Here is a 6,427-nt window from a genome sequence, read left to right as displayed (position 1 = left end):
AGCAACTCGGGAAACAAAAGCCTCTCTCCCTCCGAGAATACCCTTCTCTTTCACAAGGTAGCTATGAGGTCTTTTTCTGTGTATCTGTCCCCTTCCCTATGTCTGACCTGTCCCCAACACAATTCAAGCTAGAGTCATTTATCTAGAATCTATCTTTGTTAATGACTTCAAAAGGCTTTTGACCTAACCTGGTAAGACATCTGTATCATCCTAGCCACCTGCAAATGCATGCAGAAGAGTCCCTCTTTAGTGTGTACCTAGGTTGATAACGTTCATGCTTGTCACCCATTTACGGCCAGCTTAGGCAGCATTGATGCACATAAAATGGAGCCCTACTGAGCATATCTGAGCACAAATGCAGGAAATGATGAAAGAAAGACTCACTGAGACTATATAACCACCTTTCTGTGAAAAGGTCCTTTATCAAACACATGAACTATATAGCAAGTTATGAAAGATAACATGGGAAACTTCTGATAACCCTAATGCCTTCCCATGTAGGCTACCTAAAATCTGAAGAAGTGTATGAACCTGAACACCAAGAGTTGGGAATACCAAGCTCTTCTGGCTATGCAACCTATTAGTCAAGTCTCTATAGATATTAGATGAAAGCTTAAAAACTCAACCAGGAACATGGCTTCTTTCCCCATCTAATTAGACACAGATTTAAGATCTTTAATAAGCAGGTAAAGACCCCAATGGCTACAAAGGATGACCTGGGGAGGGAGGAGGAGGAATAAATTAGAAGTTCAGTGTATGACCACAGCATACTCTCTGCTCAAGGCAGAAAATCTGAGATCCTTATCTAGCAGCCACCTCATTGTTTCCACAGCAATATATTCAGCTCCTATTCCAAAGAACTCTTTGTGTTACCACTGTGGTTAGCCAGGACATTTTAACTAAGAATAGCAAAGCCAATAAGCTGTGCCTCTCCCTGGGAGCTATGTCCAATCTGCAAAGTTGAGACCCACTAGAAGTGGGAATATCCCTTTCTCCCTCAGGATGGAAGGAGATCTCAACCCAAGGACCTTTCATCCTTAGGTCAAACCTAAAGAAGGATCAATGCCCCTAATGCTGTTCCTGGACTCGGAGGAGTCCATCAAGGAAAGAAGGGCCTCTCTGATGAGGACAGTGTTGGATATTTTTTTTTCAACATGACACAAGCTAGAGTCACCTGAAAAGAGGAAACCTTGATAGATAAAATGCTTTCATAACTGGCCTGTAAGCAAGCCTGTGGGGATTTTCTTAATTAATGATTGATGTGGAAAGGCCCAGCCCATTTGGCTGGTGGTCCTGGGCTGTATAAGAAAGCAGGCATGAAAGGCCATGGAGAGCAAGCCAGGACAGCAGCATCCTTCCGTAGCCTTTGCTTAGGTCTTGCCTCCAGATGTCTGGCCTACTTGGACTCCTACCTTGACTTCTTTCAGTGATGATTTGTTACCAAGAATATAAGATGAAATAAACTTTTTCCTCTCCAAGTTGGCTTTGGTCATGGTCTTTATCACTGCAATATAAACCCTAACTAAACCAAGGACTGGTAGGGCCCTGAGGCTTCCATAGTTTCATCTGTATGGATAAGGAACAAATAACCCTAGATATGGAAGAGACCAGAAGTATATTCTTTATTGACACAAGAGTTACTTTTTCTGTACTGAATACATTGTCCAGTCTAGACTCCAGTTTCTAGTCTACCATACTCTGGTACTGATAGCAGTCTTTAATCAGGATGTTTTCATTCCTTTTAACCAGTATCAATAGAACTCCTCACTTGCTAAATTTCTCATTTCTTCCAGCAATCTCATATCTAAATCGTCTCCTCACTCTTGCAAACATCAACCTCTGAAGTCAGGCTCCCATTTGTATTAAGGTCCCCTCCCACAGGGAAAAGTACATACCTGTGGTCACCTTTTAATCATGCAACTAAGCAGTTAAGGCATGTGGTGATGTCTAGGTGGAAATGTAATTGGCCAGTCATTTTTTTAAAAGAGGAAATTGAAGTATGAAAGAAGTAGCTAGAATCCAAGACTATTTCAAGGAGGGATTAAGGATCAGAGATCTTTGTGTTGGACTAAAGAACATACACTAGATAGGACAAAAACAATCTCCCTCACACACATAATCACCTCTAATTCCAAGATAACATAGAGGTCTCAGAGGCATGTGCTGCCAATATATCTGACAAAACTCTTAAATAAAAGCTCTCTATTTAATCAAGCAAACCGCCTTACTTGTCCCAACCTGCCCCCTTGGTGAGATTATATCTTTTCTCCAAAAGCCCTTCAAGTTAGCTCTTTCTGCTATGACCAACAGTGGATTTTAATAGACCCCACAAAAGTCCTATCTATATTGGGAAAATAAAAGTCTTAACACCCCAATACCAAATCTTTTATCCCTCTTTGAAATAAGCATGGCTTATAGCTATTCTGTTCATATCTCAATTTCCTTTTTATTTAAATTTTTTTTAGAATTCCATACATAAGTGTGATATTTGCATCATTCCCACTTCTTCCTGTCCCCTCCCTGTGCTCCCCCCCATCAACTCCCCCTATGCACTCCTTCTCAAATTCATGAGCTTGTTGTTTTAATTAGTATTGTTAAGTATACACATAAACTACTTGGGTCCACTTAGTGCTACTATTATGAACATGTGTTCAGAGATGACTTCTTTTTAATAAATAACTCACCAGTGATACCCTATGTAGCTGGAGAGTTTTCTCTCCAACTCCCGCCAACCCCACCAGTTCCGGAGCCCATTTATAAAATAAACACACAGACTCTTATATTATTTAAACTGTTTGGCCTAATGGCTCAGGCTTCTAGCTATCTAGTTCTTTTATCTTAAATTAACCCATTTGTATTAATCTATAAGTTGTCACGTGGCTTGTGGCTTACCGGTACCTTACATTTTGCTTGTCTTGGCGGCGGCTGGCAGGTCTCTCCCTTCCCTTCCTGTTTCCTCAATTCTCCTCTCTGTTAGTCCTGCCTATACTTCCTGTCTGGCTATTGGCCAATCAGTGTTTTATTTATATAGAGCGATATCCACAGCAACCCTACAAACTCAACCCCAGGTAGGGGCCCCTAAAGTCAGCCCTCCGATCTACCCACCAAAAACAACTGTCTTACTGCCCAAAGAAACCATGGCGTCTCATGAACCCAAGGACAGGCAAGAATCCCCAGAACTCATATATCCACCTGCTTGCCCAGCAGTTAGCCATACCATTCACTGTGCTTCTCAGAGACCTCATGACATCCTGAGGCCCCAACCCCAATCAGGGATCCCCTGAACCTAGCCACCACCCTACTCACCAGGATACCAGGGTACTGCATGGCATCCTGTGCCCCAATACTAGATAAGACACTAAGCCTGTACTGTACCCCAACCACCTCTACCTGAGGACAGTTTGGAATTCTGTGCCTCACCTCTAGGGAGCATTGCCTACTCACACTGTGACCTAGCATTTGCCACCCAAGGACCAACTGTAGAACTCAGCACAGTCTCTACAGATATATGGAGACTGGCAGCTAGCATCTTCTAACCCTATAGAAAGTTTGTCCATAATCTTAGAAATTATACTTATTCCTAGCTGAGCTGATGCTATTTCTGGCACTCCATCAATACATCAACACAGACTTGCCCCAAGACTGCCCCCCAAGTGCCAATCAGCTTGTCCACAGTCTGACAACTTGTAGTAACAGTAAACTTCGAAACACTCATTCAACAATGGTGGAATCAGACATCCATACCAAGAAATAGCACCAATGACATAATTCTAAAGTCTAGGATCTATCATCAAAACACAAACAACAAGAATAAGGAGGGCAATAACGTTCCCTGAGAAAAGCCACTTGGTTAAAGCACAAGATAATGATTTCAAAAAATCAGATATAAATATCGAAGAATTCAAAGTGTATAAGTATAAATTCTAGATCTTGAATAAAATTAGAAAGCAATTCAAGATGCAAAAAGAGAATGTAATAGAGGTGGGATTTCTGAAGAAAACCTAAAATGGAATAAAATTTGAAATAAAATTCAGTTGGGAAAAAAAAAAACTCAATGGAAAGCTTCATCAACAAAATGGGTCAAGTAGAAGAAAGAATATCAAGCTTGATGCAAGGAAATAGAATTAGATAACTTCAACACAGAAGTGTTAAATCTAAGAAGATCAGAAATAGACTATGTAGAAACCAGAACACTATAAAAAGAAGCTTACTAATCATAGGTACAGAGAAAGGAGAAGGAACCTAGGTCAAAGGAATAGAAAATATTTCTAACAAAATTATAGAAGAAACTTTATCATCTAAGGAAAAATATGCCAACCAAATTGCAAGAGGCATACAGTACACAAAATAGAAAGGAACAGAAAAGAAGTTCCCATGTCATATAGTATTCAAAACATTACATGTACAGAACAGTGAAAAGATTTTGAAAGCAGCAAAAGAGAAAGACCAAATTTCATAGAAAGGCAGGCCTGTCAGAATAATGTATGGCCTTTCATTGTAGACCTTGGATGTCAGAAGTGACTGGACTGATGTTTTATACTCTCTGAAAGTCCAGAGGTTCCAGCCCTGGACAACAACATAAAAATGCAATCATTAACATCCAATGCGATATGTCTCCACCAGAACCCAGCAACCCTACTACAGTAGACCCTGAGAAATACACCATGACCATAACAACTCTTATAAAGGAAAACATTTCATTGGAGCTGGCTTACAGTTTAGTCCATTATCTTCATGGTAGCATGCAGGCAAACATGGTGCTGGAGAAGGAGCTGAGAGTTCTACATCTGGATCCACAGGAAGTGAACTGTCACGCTGGGCATGGCTGGAGCATCTATAAGACCTCAAAGCCCACCTCCACAGTGACACACTTCTTCCAACAAGGCCACACCTTCTAATAGAGCCAATCCCTACGGAACCACCACAGAACCTGAAAGAGGGTATGAACAGATTCCTTAATAAAGTCTGTGAAAACATCGACAGTGGCACAAAGTGATGAAATCAGTTCAAGACATAGAGTAGAAATAGAATCAGTAAGGAAACCAAAATTGAGATAAAACTGGCAATGAAAAATTGCCAGTAGGAAGTTAAAAAATCCTCAGTGGTAAGTCTTGCCAGCAGGGTACAAAACATTGAAGAGAGAATCTGGGGCTCTGAAGATAGAAGAAATGGATACCTCAGTCAAAAAAAAAATATACTAAATCTAAAAAGCCCAGGTGCAAAATATCTGAAGATCTGGGATACTATGAAAAGGAAAAACTTGCAATCACAATAGACCAAGAAAGATATTCCATGATAAAAACAATATTTAAGCAAAATCTATCTACAAATCAAACCCTACAGAAGACACTAGATGGATATTTTAATCTGAAGAGGTTAACCACACCCAAGCAACCTCAAGAAGTAACTAACCTCCAAATCACCAACTCAAAAGATGGAGGAGGACACATCATAACAACAAAATAGCAGGAATCAATAAACACTGCTCATTGATAACTTTCAATGTTGATGGCCTCAATTCCCCAATAAAAGATACAAACTAACAGATTGATATAAAAACAGGATCCATCCTTCTGCCTCATCTAAGAAACACATCTCACCATCAAAAATACATTCCTGGTGCATGAGCTGGCTTTTTGGAGCCCACTACCTATGGTGGAACACCTCACACAGCCTTGAGGCAGAGGGAGGGGCTTGGACCTGTCTCTAACTGAATGGGCTGGGCTCTGTTGACTCCCCATGGGAGGCTTTACCTTCTTGTAGGAGGGAATGGGAAGTGGGTTGGGGGAGGCTGGAGGGGTGGGAGGAGGGTAGAGGTATGTACCTCTGTGATTGGTATGTAAAACAAATAAAAAATTCTTTTTTAAAAAAAGACAAATGTGGTGTGTTTTATATCTGAATGTTAGCTTTTCAGCCTCTTTGATAGGCTTGTATCTACACAACCTCAGAAGTTAGGTATAGAGGAAGAGTTGGGGGGAAGGAGCTCCTAAGATAGAGGAAATAGGATACATTATTATGTAGAGGCAGGGGATGTGGAGACCAGAACAGGATGATTAAGTAGAGAGAGGGAAGAGACATGGGGGAAAGGGAAATATGAGGAGGAACAGCTAACACTAAGGGACATTTGAGGGGTTATATGTCAACCTACTACAGTATGAACTTCTTAAAATATAGACATATATGAAAAAAATCTAAATAGAATCGCCAAATAATAGGGAAGACAAAGCCCCAACTAGACCTCTCTTGCCACCAAGTGAAACCTCCAGTTCCAGGAATGAGTTACATCTAATTAAGTTGTTGGCCAAAGGGCCCCATGAAAATAAAACCAAATAACTCAGGCTATTGCCAAGGGTATTGGTTTCTCTTCACATAGTGATGGTAAGGCCCTATTGCTGAAGGCAACACCTACTATTTTCATTGAACATGG

The sequence above is a fragment of the Peromyscus maniculatus genome, chromosome 19, assembly GCF_049852395.1.
Source record: "Peromyscus maniculatus bairdii isolate BWxNUB_F1_BW_parent chromosome 19, HU_Pman_BW_mat_3.1, whole genome shotgun sequence".
In the NCBI taxonomy this organism is placed as follows: Eukaryota; Metazoa; Chordata; class Mammalia; order Rodentia; family Cricetidae; genus Peromyscus; species Peromyscus maniculatus.
This window is presented reverse-complemented; position numbering follows the sequence as displayed.